The sequence below is a fragment of the Pinus tabuliformis genome, chromosome 8 (assembly GCF_031772625.1).
Source record: "Pinus tabuliformis cultivar Carrire ecotype Pingquan chromosome 8, CPIR1, whole genome shotgun sequence".
In the NCBI taxonomy this organism is placed as follows: Eukaryota; Viridiplantae; Streptophyta; class Pinopsida; order Pinales; family Pinaceae; genus Pinus; species Pinus tabuliformis.
In genome coordinates this window covers 741,938,661-741,960,196 of record NC_142294.1, presented here as the reverse complement: position 1 = coordinate 741,960,196, position 21,536 = coordinate 741,938,661, and positions in this window count along the sequence as shown.

Genomic DNA, 21,536 nt, shown 5'->3' with positions numbered 1-21,536 from the left:
GACTAATTTTTGTCTGCATATCTATGCTCATGGAGTATATCCAGGTTGGCTTGGATTCCCCGCAATTGATTAGCTATCAAGTCCAGGGATGGAGGTTGGAAAACATGTCTAGGTGAGTAGGTCGAATCCTAAGAAATCTCACCTGCCCTATCCATGTTTTCAGAGTTTTCCTCACTAGAGGTGGAGTCTCTACCTATGCATGCCTTTGGTCATCTGTGTTGTCCAACCCCTCTATGGGGACTTCCTCATTGTGGTGGAATCCCTATATGCAAGAAGGTATCCCACACCTAGGTAATGATGCAAGACAAATATTCCTCAAAATTTCCAACTCGACTCATACACCATACATCCCACCACAACCCAACATGATAACAAAGAGCCAAACCAGCAATAGAAGAAGAAGCCCACAAATTCCGGATATCAAAACTCTATAATGGGTGGTAAAAGCCTCTTCCTAGCTCAAACCGAAAGTCCTGGGGGATTGGGAGCCCCAAATACATCCAACAGGGACCCATTCTGGACAATTCACCTGCCCAAAATCTTCAATAGGGTGGACTCGTCTCATAGAAAAATGTCAGAAGCTCAACTGATATGGCACAAAATGAGTTAACGCGGGACACATACTTTGAGTTAAACTACACACCAGAACATACACAAAGGAAATTACAAACCTCAAAGGACCATTAACTTATTTAGACCATTATTTAATTTTAAGGTCACATTCAAGCTAAATATCAAATTGCGATATAAAACCTTTTCTTTTGTAAGACATGGGACTTACCTCCACACATATATTCTACTACAAAAGTACATGAATACATAAATACTCTACCTCTACTATAAAATCCCTAAAGCACACGATAAATTTAATAATATAAAAATAAAAATTATTATTGACTGATACATGATTGAAAACAGTTGATGGAATCTAACAATAGTTATAAATTAGTTAGTAATGAATCCAAAAATCTTTTTGAATTTGAGGATGGAAAAAGAAACATGGCGGGGGGCATTATTTTGAACCTCTGTGGCCTGTCATTTAGTTTTTCTAATATATACAATGTCTAGTGATAATGTAGGAGTGTGGGCTTCTCATTAATAAATTGATTGGTCTCTAATCGAGAGAGAGTATTCCAGGATAGCACAACTACGATGTTTTTAAGAAATTTCTGATGACTACAAGGGATTCATGCTCATTGTATATGAGCTATTCTATCATTTGAGGCTACAAGGAAATTGGTTTTGTCTTCAGAGCATGTACTATGTGGGTAGCCACATAGGAAGGGATTTGTGCAATATTTGAGGTTGTTTGGCAAAAGTATCTTGCATTATATTAAAATATATTAAATCCCTATAAAATCATGTATGAACAGTGGTCATTTGAGAGGTTCATGTCTCCTCACCATGCGAAAGCAAAGAGAATACTATACAGATAAGTTAACCATGTGTGTTTTTTTAGAAGACTTCTTATGCCCATAAATAAGTTAATTATATTAACTTCTTGGAAAATACTTCAACAGTTCTTGTGTGCATACACATATGTTAAATATATTTATTTTTTTGGAAAGATTTGTTATGCATTTCTTGGGAAAATGTTCATGGCTTCTGTGCGGAAGATAAATAAATTTCCTATGTTGTTTTTTTGAAAAGAATTATATATGATCCTTGCACATAACAAGACAAAGAAATCATGATATTTTCTTGAAGTAAAATGCATGTGAACCCTGCACATAAAAAGATAAAGATGCCAGGATGTTTTCTTGAGAAAGAAATATGTTTTTGCATGCACAAAAAGAATAGCTAATTGTGATAGATTTCTTGAGAAATAAATATGCATTACATGCTATTATGTTAGAATTTCATGAAAAATAAATATGTAATTGCATGTAAGAATTAATAGCTATTGTGTTAGAGAAATATGTATTTGCATGGACAAAAAAAATAGCTATTATATTATTTTATTAGAAAAGGATATGTGTTGTATTAGTTCTCTTGAGAAAGAGTATGTTTTTGCTTGCACAAGAAGACCGACTATTGTGTTATATTTCTCGAAAGATCATATGCATTTACATGCACAAAGATAATAGTTGTTGGGCTAGTTCTTTTGGAAGAAAACTATGTATTTGCATGCATTAAGATAATAAGCTACTATTCTAGATTTCCTTTAAAAGAATATGGGTAGTTGTTGTTGTTGTTGTTTTTCTTTTGGAAAATAATGTGTTCTTGTACAAAGAAAATAATAATAGTTGTGGTGTTTATATTTTGGAAATATTTTCCCTCTTCTTGTGTGAAAACATAGTGATAAACATAGAAATTATTTTAAATATTACCATGATAACCATGGTGAATCTTTTAAATATTACCATATTCTTGTAGGCATAGTTAAAATGTATCTACTCCTTTTCGTATAATGCATGTGAAGTGTGGATAGATGAGCATTCCTTGGTAATCTTTATGAATTTTACTTTATGCATGTGAGATTTGGATAGATAGACATGTGTCATAGCCTTATGCATGCATGGATAAATAGGCATGTTGGTGAAATTATTTACTTTTAATTAATGCATGTGTAAGAAAATGGAACATGAAAAAATGTTTATGTTGGCATTATGATATAGGTGTTGTCCTTGATGGCAACTCAGTCAAATGAAAGATCACAGTGCAGCAGATCAACAAAAAAGAATTACAGATCATACTCCAAAGAATGAAGAAAGAGAGGTATACACAGGTTCACCTTGTCCAAGCTGCGTATACACGCAGATTTACTGAACAAATGGAGCGTATACATACACATGCACTTTCACAGAAGGAAAAGAATGTATATCTTGGAAAACCAAAGTTTTTGGTCCAAGGTATTTGACCCAAGATAATTGGTCCAAGGTATTTGGTCCAAGGTATTGGTCCTAAGTAGTTTTGGTCCATGGTATTGAGAAAGGCCTAAAACTATATAAGGAGGAGAAGATCATTAGGCCAGGGTGTGGAAGGGATTTTGAATATCTTATGAAGTGTTGGATCATATATCCAAGTTAATGAGTTTCTGATGGTTTGCTTGATCTGATCTAAGGATGCACTTATATGGCTAATGAAGGTTGTTGGAACAGGATCATAAATGCTTAAAAGTATTATCATTATCTGGTTTGATCTTGAAAAATCTAGATCTGAATATTGGCGCATGTTTTATTCTGTAAATGTGATGATCTGGGTATGATTGAAGTTTGGAATAGTTGTAATGTTTTAAGTTAGAATTTACATATTTGTACGCAGGTTCACTTTAGTAAAAGAGCGTATACACACTGGTTTAGCATATCAAAGTAGCATATACATCATAAATTGGAATTTGCAGATTTGTACACTGGCTCCCTTTGGTAAAAGTACGTATACACGCTAGTTCGTCACATGGAAGTAGCATAACCTTATAAAGTATGATGTTTAAAGTTCCTGTTGTTTCTATTTGCTGTTGCAAAGTTCTAAGTTCTGCTTTGTGTTCTGGTGACAGTGTTCTAAATGATCAGATTGTTTGATTGTGATTTGCTTCAATGATGATGGGTTGTTAGTGATTGATTGATTCAGTTGTGGTTGATTTAGAAAGTGATGATTGAGTTTCAGTGATTGGTTGATGCAGATGTATGAGATGGTTGTATTGTAGTTATGATTTTCTAGGTTTCAATGTTGTTAATGGGTCCAGTATGAAAATTGGATGAAACGTGGCCTTCATGTTGTGATGTTATGTTCCAAGAGTATCCAGTCTGAAAATTCATGAAACATGGTCCCTGGATGAAGAATGAAGTTTTTCTGTAGGCTAGTACCTACGTACTAGTAAACACATTGGCTAGTACAAGAGCTAGGGGATTGTAGCTCCCTTCTAGTAGTAGCTGGAGAACGAAAGAAGGTTGTAGCCTTCTGTAGGTGGGTGCCTGCATACTGGTATGAGTCTGCCCCAGTACAAGATTGTAAACAGATTTTTTTATTATTAAAAGAAGACAGAGACGACATCAACAGGTTGTTTTTACCCTCATTGGGTTTCCACCTTATATCTTGGTGTTCATGTGTGTTGCTTGTGTGTGATGCTTTATTATGCTTTTACTGCACTGTCTAATAAATCTTTGATATACCAATTTAAGCTCAATACAAGATAAATTGTCTAAATCAAAAGTCCTCTGCATATACATTGGTTGCTTTAATAACAGTTGTGTGTCCACGCTAGTTCACTTCACTGAAGTAGCATATATAAATCAGTTTGGGAAATAAAATTTTAGATCTATCAATATTGATTCACCCAGCCCCTCTCAGTATTATTTCCAATAATTGGTATCAAAGACAAGTTCTTCAGAAGAAGCTTGATCGCTTGAAGGGAGATCTATCATCATGAATAATCAAGAAAGCATGGGATCCATCAGACTGCCAATCTTCGATGGGAGCAACTTTGTTTATTGGAAAATAAGAACCATAGCCTATCTATAATCGCTTGGGATGGATTTTTGGGATATTGTGGAAGGAGGATATACATTTCCAACAGAAATTCCTACAGATACGACGGGTAAAAAGCAATATGAAACCAATGCCAAAGCTATCAATACTTTATTGGAAAGTCTATCACAATCAGAGTTTGTCAAAGTCATGCAACTCAAATCAGCCAAAGAAATATGGGACAAAATCATTCTGAGCTACGAAGGAGACTCTCAGGTAAAACGTGTTAAGCTTCAAACTCTCAAAATTCAATATGAAACTCTTAAGATGCATAGTGATGAATGTATATCTAGTTACTTCCTACATATAGATGAAGTTGTCATTTGTATGAAGAATCTGGGTGAAGAAATTAAGGAATTTACCTTAGTTGAGAAAGTTTTGAGATCCTTGTCTACTAAATTTGAATCCAAAGTATCTGCCATAGAATAAAAACACGATCTGCAGAGTATTACTATGACGCAGCTTCATAGAATCTTAACAATATTTGAAATGAGAAAAGGAGGACCATCAGATATGAGAGAAGCCGCATTCAAAGCTTCAGCAAAAGGAAAGGAAGAACACAATGAATCAGGACATATTTCAAAATAAGAAACAAATGAAGCACCAGAAGAAGAGATAGTGGTAGAAGAAAAGACTTCGTCCAGGTATGTTCAGAAAAATCATCCAGAATCTCAAATTTTAGGGGAAAAATAGGCAGGTGTACAGACACGAAGAACTATTATAGGGACCTCAAGCTATCTAGCATTACTATCCTCCACCAAACCTCAAAATTTAAATGAACCATGCAAAGATGAATGTTGGGTCAAGACCATGGATGAAGAACTTGAGAAAATTGAAAAGAATAATACTTGGGAATTAGTTCCTAGAACTCATGATAAAAATATTATAGGAATGAAATGGATATTCAAAAATAAGTTGAATGAAAATGGAGAAATCATTAGAAACAAGGCCAGACTAGTTTGTAAAGGGTATGCTCAACAAGAAGGTATAGATTTTGAAGAAACTTTTGCACCTGTTGACAAACTTGAAGACATAAGGATGTTTCTTGCTCTTTCTAGCTTTTAGAAACTAAAATTATATCGAATGGATGTAAAATCATCCTTCCTGAATGGAGATTTAGAAGAAGAATTTTATATTGAACAGCCAAAAGGATTCATTCTTGGAAATGATGCAAAACTTGTAAGAAAACTCAAAAAGGCCTTCTATGGTTTGAAATAGGCTCCAAGAGCCTGGTATTACCATCTTGACAAATATCTACACCAACAAGGTTTTACAAAAGGTTCAATAGATAGCAATATATATACAAAGATTGAAACTGATAAATTGCTAATCATTATTGTTAATGTTGATGATATTATTTTTGGTAGCAATGAAGAATCCATGAGTCAGAATTTTTCTTCGGTAATGCAACAAGAATTTGAAATGTCCTTGCTTGGTGAACTTACCTATTTTCTTAGTCTACAAGTTCAACAAAATAAAGATGGTATTTTTCTTTCACAAACCAAATATCTCAAATAGATCTTGAAAAGGTACAGAATGGAAGATTCTAAACCTATATGTACCCCAATGGTAACAGGATGCAGTCTCAGCTCAAATGATGAATCAGCAATAGTACATCAACCAACTTACAGATCCATGATTGGCAATCTGCTTTATCTAACAGGTACTCGACCTGACATCATGCATGTAGTAGGAATATTTGGAAGATTCCAAGAAAATACAAATGAATCACACCTTCAGGCAATCAAAATAATTTTCAAATATCTTCAAGGAACTCAGGACTTTGGTTTATGGTATCCTAGAGATACAGATCTTACTCTTCATGCATATATAGATGCAGAATGGGCATGAAGTATTGATGACAGAAAAAACACTAGTGGTGGTGCATTCTATATGGGTTCCAGGTTAGTGTCTTGGTTCAGTAAGAAACAAATTTCAATTGCTTTATCTATAGCTAAAGCAAAATATGTGGTTGCTGCACACAACTACTTTGGATGATGCAAACCTTGTAAGGAATTTAGATCACATGTACTCCACCCATCTCATTCTATGTGATAATACAAGTGCCATCAGTATTTCAAAGAATCCAGTCATGCACTCCAAGACCAAGCACATACCCATCAAATACCATTTTCTACGTGAACAAGTGCTTGAAAAAAAGGTCAAATTGGAGTATGTTCCCTCCAAAGAACAGGTTGCTGATATATTCACTAAACCACTGCCCAGAGACACATTTGAATATCCCAGAAAAAAGTTGGGAGTACTTACTGCATCATCCTCTGTTAAATCCAATTCTTCAAAGAAAGGTTATTATACATGTATTTCATGAAGTATAGTCGCATACACATGCGGGTTTCTATGGGTTGAGGAGCGTATATATTTTTCAGACAAGATAAATAGTATGGCAGGCTCTAATATGGGTGCTCTGTTGATGATTATAGTCTATTGATATGCCCTGCTCATTAATTTTTATCTCACTGACAAAGATGCATTGATCATTGATGCACAGGTTCAGGGGGAGCATTAGCCTTCACTCGCATTCTGCATTGTTGGCATTATGATTGCTGAATCCAGCTATGGTTGCAGATACTTATACCCCTTTGTTGCATATGTCATGAAAAAGTCTAGGGTGTGATACGTCTTCTCATATATTTGAATGAGTCCTATTGGACAAATGATGTAATTAGTATATCCTCACTTGGTTAGGTGGATGAGTCAAATTTGGTATATCCTCACATGGTTAGGAGATTGATGTATGCTCACTTAGTTGAGTTATAGAGTTATGTTATTCTTTTGAAAAATATTTTTGCAGACTTTGTATATTCTCAGGGGGAGCATGGACAACATAATGTATATCAAAAGAGGAGAATATCTTGGTCCACCCTTTGCCCTTGATGTCAAAGGGGGAGAGTGACTTGGTGTTGTTTTTGCCATCAAGTCCAAAAGGGGATATTTTTGGCATAATGATACATGTGTTTTCCTTGATGGAAACTCACTCAGATGAAAGGTCACAATGCAGCAGGTCAACAACAAAGAATTATAGATTAGACTCCAATGAATGAAGAAAGAGAGGTATACGCAGGTTCACCTTGTCCAATCTACGTATACATGCAAGTTTATTGAACAAAAGGAGCGTATACGTACACACGCACTTTCATAGAAGGAAAAGCGCGTATATCTTGGAAAACAAAAGTTTTTGGTCCAAGGTATTTGACCCAAGGTAATTGGTCCGAGGTATTTGGTTCAAGGTATTGGTCCTAAGTAGTTTTGGTCCATGCTATTGAGAAAGGCCTAAAACTATATAAGGAGGAGAAGATCATTAGGCTGGGTTGTGAAAGGGATTTTGAATATCTTATTAAGTGTTGGATTATATATCCAGGTTAATGAGCTTCTTATGGTTTGCTTGATCTAATCTAAGGATGCACCTATATGGCTGATGAAGGTTGATGGAATGGGATCATAAAGGCTTAAAAGTATTATCATTATGTGGTTTGATATCGAACAATCTAGATCTAAAAAATGGCACATGTTTTATTCTGTAAATGTGATGATCTGGGTATAACTGAAGTCTAGAATAATTGTAATGCTTTAAGTTAGCATTCACAGATTTGTAAGCAGGTTCGCTTTAGTAAAAGAGTGTATACGCGCTGCTTCAGCATAACAAAGTAGCATATACATCATAAATTGGAATTTGCAGATCTGTACATTGGTTCCCTTTAGTAAAAGTGCGTATACAGTCTAGTTTGTCACATGGAAGTAGTGTATACCTTATAAAGTATGATGTTTAAAGTTTCGGTTATTTTTGTTTGTTGTTACAGAGTTCTGAGTTTTGCTTTGTGTTATGGTGACTGTATTCTGGTGACAGTGTTCTAAATGATCAGATTGTTTCATTGTGATTTGCTTTAGTGATGATGGGTTGTCAGTGATTGATTGATTCAGTTATGGTTGATTCAGAAAGTGATGATTGAGTTTCAGTGATTGGTTGAGGTAGATGTATGAGATGGTTGTATTGTAGTTATGATTTTTTGGGTTTCAATGTTGTTGATGGGTCCAGTATGAAAATTGGATGAAACGTGGCCTTTAGGTTGTGATGTTGTGTTCTAGTTTTATCCAGTCTGAAAATTCATGAAACATGGTCCCTGGTGGAAGAATGAAGTTTTTCTGTAGGATGGCACCTACATACTAGTAAACATATTGGCTAGTACAAGAGGTAGGGAGTTGTAGCTCCCTTCCAGTAGTAGCCGGAGAACGAGAGAAGGTTGTAGCCTTCTACAAGTGGGTACTTGCATACTGGTATGAGTCTGCACTAGTACAAGTTTGTAAATAGGTTTTCCTATTATGCCATTCTGTCATATTTCTATCTTGCATGACGTTGATACTTATATCATCAAATATGTGATTAACTAGCCTACTTAAATTAACAATGATAATGATGCAAGGTTAAAACATTACACTTTATGTTAACATGTTGCAACAATGGTTATTATGTTATGTGACTTTCTATTCCATTTCTAAAGTTACTCTATGTGATGATAGTGATTTTATCTAATGGTTAGTTAAGGGATATGGAATAAGTGATTGGGAATTTTACATGCTAGTAAATCTTGTAAAAAAATTTTAATCCTATCCATTTTTACATGAGGTTACTGGGGGATGTTACAAGTGGTATCAGAACAAAGGTCACAGCACTAGCATCTTTTGGGTTATGTAACAACTCATAGTAGAGTTGTGATGCTAATGGATATAAGTTCAGGTATAACACTAATAAAAAATTCCATGGCAATGTATGCAGCAGACTGAATTTGATATGAGATGCATTATTGTGTTAATAAATTCATTGAAGAATGATAAGGGTAATGTTTGTTTTAAAGAATAATTTTTCTTGTGATATTTGAGTCTTTATGTGGATAAAAGGAAATAAGTAATTATGTTGCATTATTTGTAGCTAAATCATGAACAATTTTGAATACTCGCACCATAATTGATGATAGTGTCGATTGACTACCAACCTTTGCATGCATACTCTTATGATAATGCTTAATGGTGCATTTAAAGAAAAATGATTATAGTTACAATGCATTGTTTATAATAAAAGAATGAATGCATGTATTGTTTTAGGTGATAACAAAAGAATGTAAAAAAGTGGGTGATGTCCTTGAAGAGGATAATAGAATGCTTTTGACATTGAAAGAACCTCTTTGATTATTGAAGATAAACAATGAGTCAAGTGGTAGGTCTTGACTGTAATGACTAATTGTCGATTGAGTCTGGTTATGGATTTTGATTGAGTTATGATGGTTGGTAGCATTGATTATTTAGTATATTGCACTACCTTTCATGAATTAGTATTGCATGACATCATTGTTGGTAATTGCAATGTTAAAATATTGTAGGTGATCAGTTGACAAACTATATTGGAATATGCATCATTTAGTTCTTAATTGAAGAATGTGGTCATGGTAGATTATTCTAATGGTGACAATAAGTTGTTTGAATTTGGGTCTAATTGGCTTCTAAATTGTTACCATAAATTTTATTGACACTCTGGTAATAATCGTGAATTAGTACTCTTGTTTGAGTAAATATTTGTTTAGGATTTTATGCATATGCAAGGAAACTATGGTGACTATGAAAGTGGATATTTGTTTAACAATGCATACATATCGTTGTAATTTCTTAAATGTTACAAAAAACATAGATCATCCCAATAGTAGTGTATTTAAAAATGATTGATTTAATAAGTAATGCATTGTTATGTCAATAATAAAATGGAAAAGGGTTGTGGCTTTGCATACGAACGTACATAAATGATAATTGGTTTAATGAGGGAAACCACGGTTATTCAATAGTTTATTAATGAACTAAAATGCATGAGATTAAATAGATTATGTATGTTATACCAACTTAAAAATATAACTAGCAGTAATTAGATGTTGATTACATTGTTTGCTCAAAATTCATAACTATGCAAGTTGACGATTCAATAATGATGTTAGCCGATATCTAATAAATATGTTAATTTCATCATTTATAAAGTCATCCACTGCATGCAAATACTGTAGTGATACTAAATCTAATTAGGTAAGTCCATTATGTTATGGAAATGTGGCATCTTCATTGTCACCACTAAACAAAAATTTGGATGACATGTCAAATATGTTGGCATTACTAATTTTCTTAACCAAGAAAAATATGTGTGTTTGAATTCAATTTAGTAAGGTTGCATAATCACTATTGATTAGATACATATATGTAAATGAAATGTCATTTTGCATGAATTAAAGCTATGTTGAATGACAATGATTGGAGGTTATATTCCCTTAACTATTGTTTTGGAAAACAGCTTCATGGAAACTTTGTTTTCATTTTCTTATATATAGTCTAGAATAGGTATTCTAATTCTCTATGATTACTCTTAAATGGATGGAAATGGTTTATGAAAAGGAAACAGGACTAATATCTTTCTACTATGTAGAAATATTGAGAACATTTATGCATGTGCAAAGTGAAATTGGCAAGATGTTTTGTAAATAGCAATATTTTGTAGAAGGTATGGTTTTATCAAAATCAGTTGTGACTAATGTTGCTAGTGTGATTAAGCAAGGGTAACTTAATGGTAGCATACTGACATCACTAAGATTCTAGTAACACAAAATATAAGAACTAGTGATAGGTAAAATGTTGCAATGTGATTTACAGCTGCAAATGTGAAGGTATAATGTTTACCATTATGACATATGAAATATTTGTTCATAGACGATTGAGTAATTTTTTTTCTAAATTGCATGTTGATAATTATGTGGAAATTTGAAATGAACACCGCTTGTATTACATGAGACTATGGGACCCATGTTGAAGGTAAAATATGAATACATCATATACATAAATGTTCCTTTTACTTTAATGTTAATGTGCATATGGCCAATTATGTAAATTACAATGAGAAAGGGTAGTAAAGAAAATTTCACAACCCAGATAGTTATAGGACAGTTAGGAAAGACCTAAGGAGGGACATGGGTAGAGGAAATTTCCTGCTTGGATTTCCTCTCTCCTAGAGATAGATGATCTCAATAAGGGAGAAAGGTTGGCCAAGATGGTGAGAGGGGCAAAGCCTAGGCAACCTTATTGGTTTTGGAGCATGTTGGAGGAGGCCCAAAAGAGTTAGTTGTTGAGCTAAAATTCCTCAAGACAAGATGTTGTTCAAGGAATAGGTAAGACGTTGCCAAGAGGGATCATGTGTTGGACCAAGTGTGGTCATTGTCAAGGAATTTTCCTGGATGTGAAATTGGATCAATTTGGTTAGTGGAAACCAGTTCTCCTTGGTTGGGAGGAGCATCCTTTTACCTGCTATGGCTTTCATGGTAGACCAAGTTAACAAACCAGATAAGTGATGTGTTAAAATGAGCTTTAAGAATTTATGTACATCCTAATAGGAAAGGAGCCTAGTGCTTGGGAATGAACTACTGAAAGTTTAGTCCCTCTATTATATTACTAGTCTTGTGGATGTCTTTAGCTTGGTCTAAAATAGTATACACTTGTTGTAGCTATGACTACTTTGATCATTGCAATGATTAGAGAGTTAGGTGCTCTAAGAGTACTTGTAGAGGTACTATGATAAATGATTGATAGTTAAAATTATTACGAATATCATTTGATTGAAAGAGTTGTGATAAAAAAATAATGTGATTATGATTGAAAGGAAATAATTAGGTTTGTTGGTCATACACTTTGGGGTGCTTGCCATGGAGGTTCTTAAACCACCCAAGGTGTGTGTTGTTAGGCTGATAAACCACTCTTAGAGTGCTTTCCATAGATGGTAAACCACCTATAACTAAAATTATTGTGTGAAGTGGTCATGATTTCCAAGAGTATTAACAAGCAATAATAACTTGGTATAGAGACTTTGTTTTTATGAAATTGAATAATGGTTAAATGACTGAAGGTAAAAGTGAATATTTTTGTAGCTGTAAATGTTTATGATTATTAATAAAACATTATTATTTTTACTTATTTATATTCTTGAATATAAATTCCTTTATTTTGAAATGGAAGGATCCTCTTGTGGTTGTTCTCGTTATAGAACTATCATGAATGAGATATATTTCATGATTGAAAGATAATTTAAAAAGAATCTTGTGAAGATAAAAGCAATCTAAATGAAAAAGCAGTTCCAATGGGAGATAAAACCTAGGCAAAACATAATAATGATGAAAGAAAGAAGAGATGAACACCGAGGATGGTGTTATATTTAAGGGGGGAGTGTGTAATATCCCTAAAGCATGTGATAAATTTAATAATAATAAAAAAAGTAAATAATCAAAATTATTATTAACTAATACATTATTGGAAACAATAGATGGAATCTAGAAATAGTTATGAATCAGTTAGTAACAAATCCACAAATTTTTTGAAACTAAGGTTAGAAAAAGAACATGGGGTGGGGTGGGGGGGGGGCATTATTCTGAACCTCTGTAGCTTGTCCTTTAGTTTTTTTAATATATACAATGTCTAGTGGTATTGTGGGAGAGTGAGCTTCTCATTAATAAATTGATTGATCTCTATTTGAGAGGGAGTATTCTAGGATAGGATAACTACAATGCTTTGAAGAGAGTTTCGATGACCACAACGGATTAGTGCTCATTGTAGATAAGTTATTCTATCATTTGAGGCCACAAGGAAATTGGTTTTGTTTTGGGAGTGTCTACTACATGGGTAGCCACATAGGAAGGGCTTTCTGCAATATTTGAGGTTGTTTGGTAAGAGTGTCCTGCATTATATTCAAAAATATTAAATCCCTACAAAATTGTGTATGAATGGTGGTCATTTAAGAGGTTCTCGTCTCCTCACCATACGAAAGAAAAGGACAGACTATACAAATAAGTTAACTATGCTTATTTTGTTTAGAATACTTCTTCTACTAAGAAATAAGTTAATTACATTAACTTCTTGGAAAATACTTCCATGGTTCTTGTGTGCATACACATAGGTTAAATACATTTATTTTATCAAAAAGATATGTTGTACATATCTTGGGAAAATGTTTGTGGCTTCTGTGTGGAAAATAAATAAAGTACCTATGTTGTTTAGTTGAAAAGAATTACATATGAACCTTGCACATAAAAAGACAAAGAATCCATGATATTTTCTTGAAGTAGAATGCATGTGAACCCTGCACATAAAAAGATAAAGATGTCAATATATTTTCCTGAAATAGAAATATGTTTTTGCATACACAAAAAAATTAGGTAATTGTGATCGATTTCTTGAAAAGGAAATATGTATTGCATGCATAAAAAGAATAGCTATTGTGTTAGAATTTCTTGAAAAAAATATTTAATTGCATGTACAAAAAGAATAGTTATTTTTTTTAGAGAAATATGCATTTGCATGCACAATAATAATAGTTATTATATTAGTTTATTGGAAAAGAATATGTGTTGTATTAGTTCTCTTGAGAAAGAATATGTGTTTGCATGCACAAAAAGAAAAAATATTGTGTTAGATTTCTTGAAAGATGATATGTGTTTACACGCACAAAGATAATAATTGTTGGGCTAGTTTCTTTTGGAATAAAAACATGTATTTGTATGCACTAAGATGATAAGCTATTGTGCTAGTTTTCCTTCAAAGAATATGGGTAGTTGCGGAAGTTTTTCTTTTGGAAAAGAATGTGTTCTCTTGTAAAGAAAATAATAATAGTCTTGGTGTTTATCTTTTAGAAATATTTTCCTCTTCTTGTGTGAAGAGATAGTGATAACCATGGGGTTTCTTTTAAATATTACCATGATAACCATGGTAAATCTTTTAAATATTACCATATTTTTGTGGGAAAAGGTAAAATGTATCTACTTCTTTTCTTATAATGCATGTGAAGTGTAGATAAAAGAGAATGCCTTGGTAATATTTATGCATTTTACTTTATGCATGTGATATTTGGATGGATAGACATGTAGCATAGCCTTACGCGTGCTTTGATAAATAGGCATGCTGGTGAAACTATGTACTTTTAATTAGCACATGTACAAGAAAGTGAAACATGAAAAGATGTTTAAAGTATAACTAGTAGAGGCTTATTATTTGGGATTGATAAATGTTTTATATAATCATGATGTCAGAGTTGTTGACAATGGTAATTATAGGAAAGGATTGTAGCTTATGTGAAGGATGAATTATATTAATATTATAGAAGGCAATGAACTAATGGTCCATGCATATTGAGTGATTTTCAAACCTAGGATAATCCAATGTAGAGAACAACTAGGCCACAAAATATAGTGCTCAAGGAATTGTAGGGTAAATGATATCATGATTAATGTAATGACCTTTAGCTAGTTATGCTGAATTTAGGATGATATATCTTTATAAAAATTTTAACAATGGTCAAGGGATGGGCTCCCTTACTGCCATTGACTTAGGGGTGAACACCCCCATGAAATGTTTAATAAAATAAATTTTTGTTGGTTTTTCCCTTTGGGGTTTCCAGGGTATATCAATGTCCATTGGTGTGTTTATCTATTATGTCATTCTAAAGATATTGCTATCTTGCATGACACTGACACTTATGTCATCAAATATGTGATTAACTAGCCTAGTTAAATAAACAATGATAATAATGCAAGGTTACAACATGAAGTTTTATGTTAACATGATGCAACAATAGTTGTTACGTCATGTGACTTGCTATTCTATTTCTAAAATTAATTTATGTAAAGGTTGTGATTTTATCTAATGGTTAGTTAAAGAATAAGTGATTGGGAATTTTAAATGCTAGCAAATCACATAAAATATTTCTAGTCCTATGTATTTTTAAACGAGGTTACTATAAGACGTTACATCTACTCTTATAAGGAAACATGTGTCACTCAAACTATATTAAACTTTTACATAATGAAAAATTAAACTATAATTTATTTTTCCACATCTCATTTATATATATATATATATATATATATATATATATATATATATATATATATATATATATAATCATTTTCCCATGTTCTATTAAGAGTACTACAATTTTCTATATTTTTAAGATATTTGAATATGAAATTAAAAATTTTGAAATTACACTAAAATTACAATTAGAAGATTCATTTTTATAATAATATTTTTGTATGATTTTTTTTTCTTGATTGGCTAATCCATGGGTTTGAAATTCCTTAGTAATTTACCTTCAATTTAGTCATGTGGAAAAATTATATTTTTATATTGTTTTGAAAAATATTTATATATAATAAAATAAACATGGCAAAATAAAAAATAATTTCTTCAAAACTTCATAGAGATATTGAGAATTGGTTAATATCCAAAATCTAAACTTTTTTTAGAAAAAAGAATTTGTCATTAAAAAATTTGAAAATGAGGAATAATTTCTCTTACATTTCTATCATACACTAATATTAAAATTTAAATTTAAAATATTTTCTACACAATATTCTTCACTTTTCAACAAAATTATGATAATTTTGCAGCTCTTATTTTTTCTAAAATAAAATTATAATTTTAAAAAAATTCAAATAATATTTAACATTTTTAAATATTTTTTATTTCAATAATAATAATAATAATAATAATAATAATAATAATAATAAAAACCTAACTTTTCTTTTTTAACAAAAACTTATATTAAAACATCATAACAAATTAGTCCTATTTAAGATTTAAAAACAAAGTTCCCTAGATAAGTGACTTGTATTGTGATACGAAACGTGTATTGTATTATGATAAGAAACGTTAGTTTAATCTTCCGAGGTTCCCAATGATTAAGTTAATTTTAAATTTCCTTTTATTATTAAATTATTTATATATATATATAGATAGATATATACTTACTATTATGATAATGAATGTTCCCAGGTTCTCAATGATTATATATTGGTTAATTTTATTTTATTTTTTATTATTTATTTTAAATTAATATTATATATATATATATATATATATTATTATTATTTTATATAAACATAATACATTAAAAGTATAAAATTATATTTCAAATTTAAATATAAAATTATCATTTCAAGGAAGTGACTGGTATTATGATAATGATAAGAAACGTGTAGTTTAATGTTCCCAGGTTCTCATGATTATATATAGGTTAATTTTATTTTATTTTTTACTATTTATTTTAAATTATATATATATATATATATATATATATATATATATATATTATTTTATATAAATATAATACACATTTTTTAAATAATTAATAATTAATTTATATATATATATAAAAACACAATACACATTTTTCAAATTTAAATATAAAATTACCATAAAAAAATCATGCAAATGTATCTAACCATATTTTTAATATAAATAAAATACACATTTTTTAAAATTTAAATTTAAAAATATCATAAGAAAAAGTGAGGGAGTACTCTTGGAAGTGATTGTTTTAGAATTAAAAAGGAAAACTAAACCTTTAACACGCTACGTAAACCCATGCTACGTGTAACAAAACGTCATTTCGCTCTTTGCATGCTTCCAAATTTGAAGTGGGTCTTTCACGTAAATAAAGTCATTCGATTATAACTGTGTACCTCCCCAAATATTCCAATCCATTGTAGAAAGGTTACACCTCAACAATCCGAAAAGCCGTAGTTTAACGAGATTGTTTTTTTGTGTTTGGAAGTTATGGAAATTTTGGTTATGTTTTGAGAAAATTTGGCAAAAATTTTTATAAATTCAAATTACAGTTGTTAAATTTTAAATTTTAGGCGTCCTAGATATTTTATATGATGCTGAATCCATTTTTATTATCAAAAATATGATTCACTTTTAGCCATACAAACAATTCCTTCACCTACACGACTCCATGTGAAAATGCCATCATTAACATTTGTATAAAATATATCTATTTATAAACTAAATTAGCTAAAAAAAATTCATATATTTAATTATTTTTTATTTTATAAATATTATTTAGTATAAATTTATGGTTATTGATTATATTTGCTCTCAAGATAGGAAATATTATGTTATTTGCTTTTCTTCCCTTTTGGTTTATGGTCTTTTTCAACTTTGTGATAAGAACATTGAATGAAGCATGTAAAAAAGGAATTGATTTGATATAAAGTTAAAATATTTAATGATTTAAATTAATTTATAATATTGGAGTAAATCGTATTTATTTATATAAATAAAATATATACAAATTGACATTTGTTAATTATTAAAAAGAATGAAAAGTATAAAATTATAGTAAAGGATGTAAGTCATGGTCATGAAAACAGAATGTAATAAAAAATAATTTTGTAATAGTTGATTTATAATTATTACCATAGATTTTTTTAATAAAAGATTATACTAATATCTAAACATTGTATTTTCATATAATTTTAAATTTTCCTACCTCTTCTTCCTTCAAATTGTTTGTCGTTATATTTATTGAGATAATTGAATAACCTTTGTATTAATTCACAAGGTGTTTTCATACAACCAAGGTGGATCCTCATGACATGAGTAATTTTTGTTTCAACATTTCTAACATTAATAGAGAAGTGTTGTTCAAAACATGTTGAATTCTCATTTATCTATCTAATGAAGTACTCTCAGACCACGACATTCATTTGGGTGAGAGTGGGAAAATCATTACAGCTACAATGTTAATTATATATTAGGGATAAAACAAAATATAGAATATAATAAAAGTTGTAGAGATAACTTTTTTTTGTTTTGGTGAGTGGGAAAATAATAGAAAACTACAATGTCAATTATACATGAGGAGATAAAAAAAAATATAGAATGCAACAAAAGTTGTAGATATGATTTTTTTTGTTTTGGTGAGGGTCCGAAAATGATTGAAGACTACAATGTCAATTATATATTAGGGGATAATATAAAAATAAATATAAGATGCAACCAGGGATGTAGATATGACATTTTACTAATAATTATAAATAAAAGGAAGTGGGGAATAGTTGGGTTGTATTTAGTGATGTGGTTCAAGAGACCTGGATTTGCCATGGGTTTCTCACTTGGTTTATGGATTGAATTTTATAATTAAGGGATAAGGTAATCTTAATGAAAATGCATGTTTACAAGTTATTTATTTTCAATTAATTCAAGGTTAATTTTTACATGTTTGAAACCTTCTATGTTAAGGCCATTTTATGATATTTTTATGTCATTTAATTTGCTTTCAAAAAACATGCCTTAAAAAAGGTGGGTATGTTTTTTAACCCCTTAAATCCTTTTATTAAGAAGAAAAAAAAAAATTCATGGCTATTTTGATTGGTTTCTCTCCTGGTGCTTGTATCTCATTGAAACTAGGCATCAAGGGATTAGAGGTTCCACGACTTAGGAGTCAGCTAAAGAATGTAATTGTATTTGTTTGAGATTTGGTAAGATTTAAAATCTATATTTCATCCTCTAGTATTCTTTTGGTAGCCTTATTATTTCCACTTCTACCATTGTGCTTTAATAAGTTTATCATGTTTCTCACTTTTAACATTGTAAACTGATAGAAACAAATCAAAATAATTCTTGTATAGAATAAAGATCGAATCATCATAAGAGATTTCATATAAGATATATATAATCTTAATAGAAAGATAAGGTTAGTATTTTCTATCTTGAAGAAAATAAAGAAAACACAATTTACTTCTATTTTATGTGAATGATCTTACATCTAACCTATTTGTTGCGATATTTGATGCAATGCCTAATTGAACTTGAGGTTTAGGTAGAGTGTTTTATCAAAATGGTTTGGCTCAAGAAAATGAATGTTGGGTTATACATGAGTTTTGTGTTGAAAAGTGTGCAACAAGAAATGCTTGTTGAGAATGCAACAAGATGATGGAGCTTAGTGGAAAGGAGTTGCCTTCACTAAGTGGTCTCGCAAGCAAGTTTTGGCGCAAAGTCTATTTTTAAACTATGTCTATTTTTAGACATATGGATCATGGTCTATGAGTTGCAATTTGCTGTTTATGGATGATTGGTCATGTTGGGAAAAATAGATGGACTTCTATTTTTGGATCACAGCAGAAGTGATCAGAGTCTCTTTTTAGACTGCTAGTCAAAAATAGAAAAGTCAAATATTATTGTCTCATAATAATATTTAGACTATAAACTTTATCTTATCCTCTTGGAGCACTTCAGTTCGAGCTACGGATGTGGCACATGCAGCTGACAGAAGGAATCACGTGGTTTCTTATGTGTTAGTTGAGCTATTGCATGGAGGACTTCAATTAGAACTCATGCATGTGAGTTCTGTGGAGTTGGATGAGCAGTTAATGGAGTTGTGTTCAGTTTGACTTAGTTGAACTAGTTGTATTTAGTCTAACTGGCCAATAGACTAAGTGATGAGTTGTGTGAATTAGTTATTAATTAATTCACTAATTATTAACTCATAATGCAACTGAAGAATACATCAGTTAACTCAGTGCATGTACAGTTCAGTGGAGACAGGTGTTAGAGGTTGAGATTACTATCAGTTGTGACTATAGTTGTGCATGAGACTTTGCACAATTAAAGGATTGAGTATGCCCATGAGAATTGCATATGCCTAGTGATACAACCCGTGATCACATGATTTCCAGTGTGAATGATTTTCCAAGGTAAATAGAACTTGGAACGAGTTTGGATTCATTCATTCTCTTGCAGGATTGTGCAGTGGAGGCAAGCAAAGCAGCGAGGGAGATTTGGAGATCAGATCTAAGCTGTATTGTGTGTAACAAGTGGAGATAGTGTTGGATACTTGTGAGGAGTATTGTACTATGTAATGTTACATGTTCTCAGTCATTAATATACAGATAGTGTGGGGTTTTCAGTTGTAAGCTTTACACGGGTTACATACTGTGTTAATGTGTGCATGCGATTGATGTTTCATTGTTTTTTATGCTTCTAAATTGATGATCAATGTAGAGGAGATTATGTATTGTGCATGTATTCCGCAATAGTGTATAATCGGGATAATCTCTGTGAATAAGTGTTTATTATTCAAAATTTCTACATTTTGGTGAAGGAATTTAAATTTTTATGCTAAAGTCACTAACCTTCTCTACAAAACATGTGCACATTGACCAAATTATCCCTAAATGCCCATAATAAATCTATCAATTCACAAAAATCACAATTTGACATTTTTTGACTAAAATGAAAACCTAGGCCTTTTAAAGTGTTAAACTTTCAAGTTTTCAAGTATTCATTCCATCATTCATCACATGTCTACATTGTCAAACTTCCAAATTCAAGCTGAAACATTATTATTATGCAAAAACACTCCAATTTTTCCAAATTCCATAGAATGCTAATTAAGATTTAGTATAGTCCATTATATAGGGAAGAAAAAATGTTATGGAAAATTAAATAAGATTCCCAATAACAAATCTAATTTGAATTTTCCAAAAATGTATCCATTTTGAAATTCTAGGTCCCTCAAATAGTTTTTCTTTAATTTTACTTTTTTTTTTGAATGGTAAGTAACTTCCATTAAAACAAATGCTAAGAATAAATGATCATTAAAGAGGGCATTTTGAAAATTGATATGCATATTTAATTACATATCACATTACTCTACTACCTCCTCTTGTATAGAATATTGATATCAATTAATTATACTTTTCTTAAATAAAAATATGGGTAAATTACTATAATGCATCCTATCGCAAATGTAAGTGTTTGTATATTTATTGAAGAAAGAAAGTACTTGACATTAGAAGTTTTGGCATATGTAATTGCTATAACTACTTAACTTGAAGAATAAATATGAATGATGCTATAGATAAAGTGATATATGTGGATTTGAAAAGCTTTATAGAAAGAGGCAAAATGGAGGGATTTGGAATGTAAATAATGATGTTTAAGAGCACAAGCAACAACTAAGGTAAAAAAAAGGTGTCTTTTATATAGTTAAAAGAAACTATTATCAAAAATTTGATGAATCACCCAATTGTAATCGCATTTAATAATCAACCGATGATATCCCTTTCCCCTAAAAATTTCAAAATCATTCAAATATGAAGTGTTTTAGTGGCATTGTTCTAGGTCTCAATACTATTTCATTTCTTAAACAAGGAGATAATGGCCCACACAAAATTGTTTTATGTAAATTCACTAAT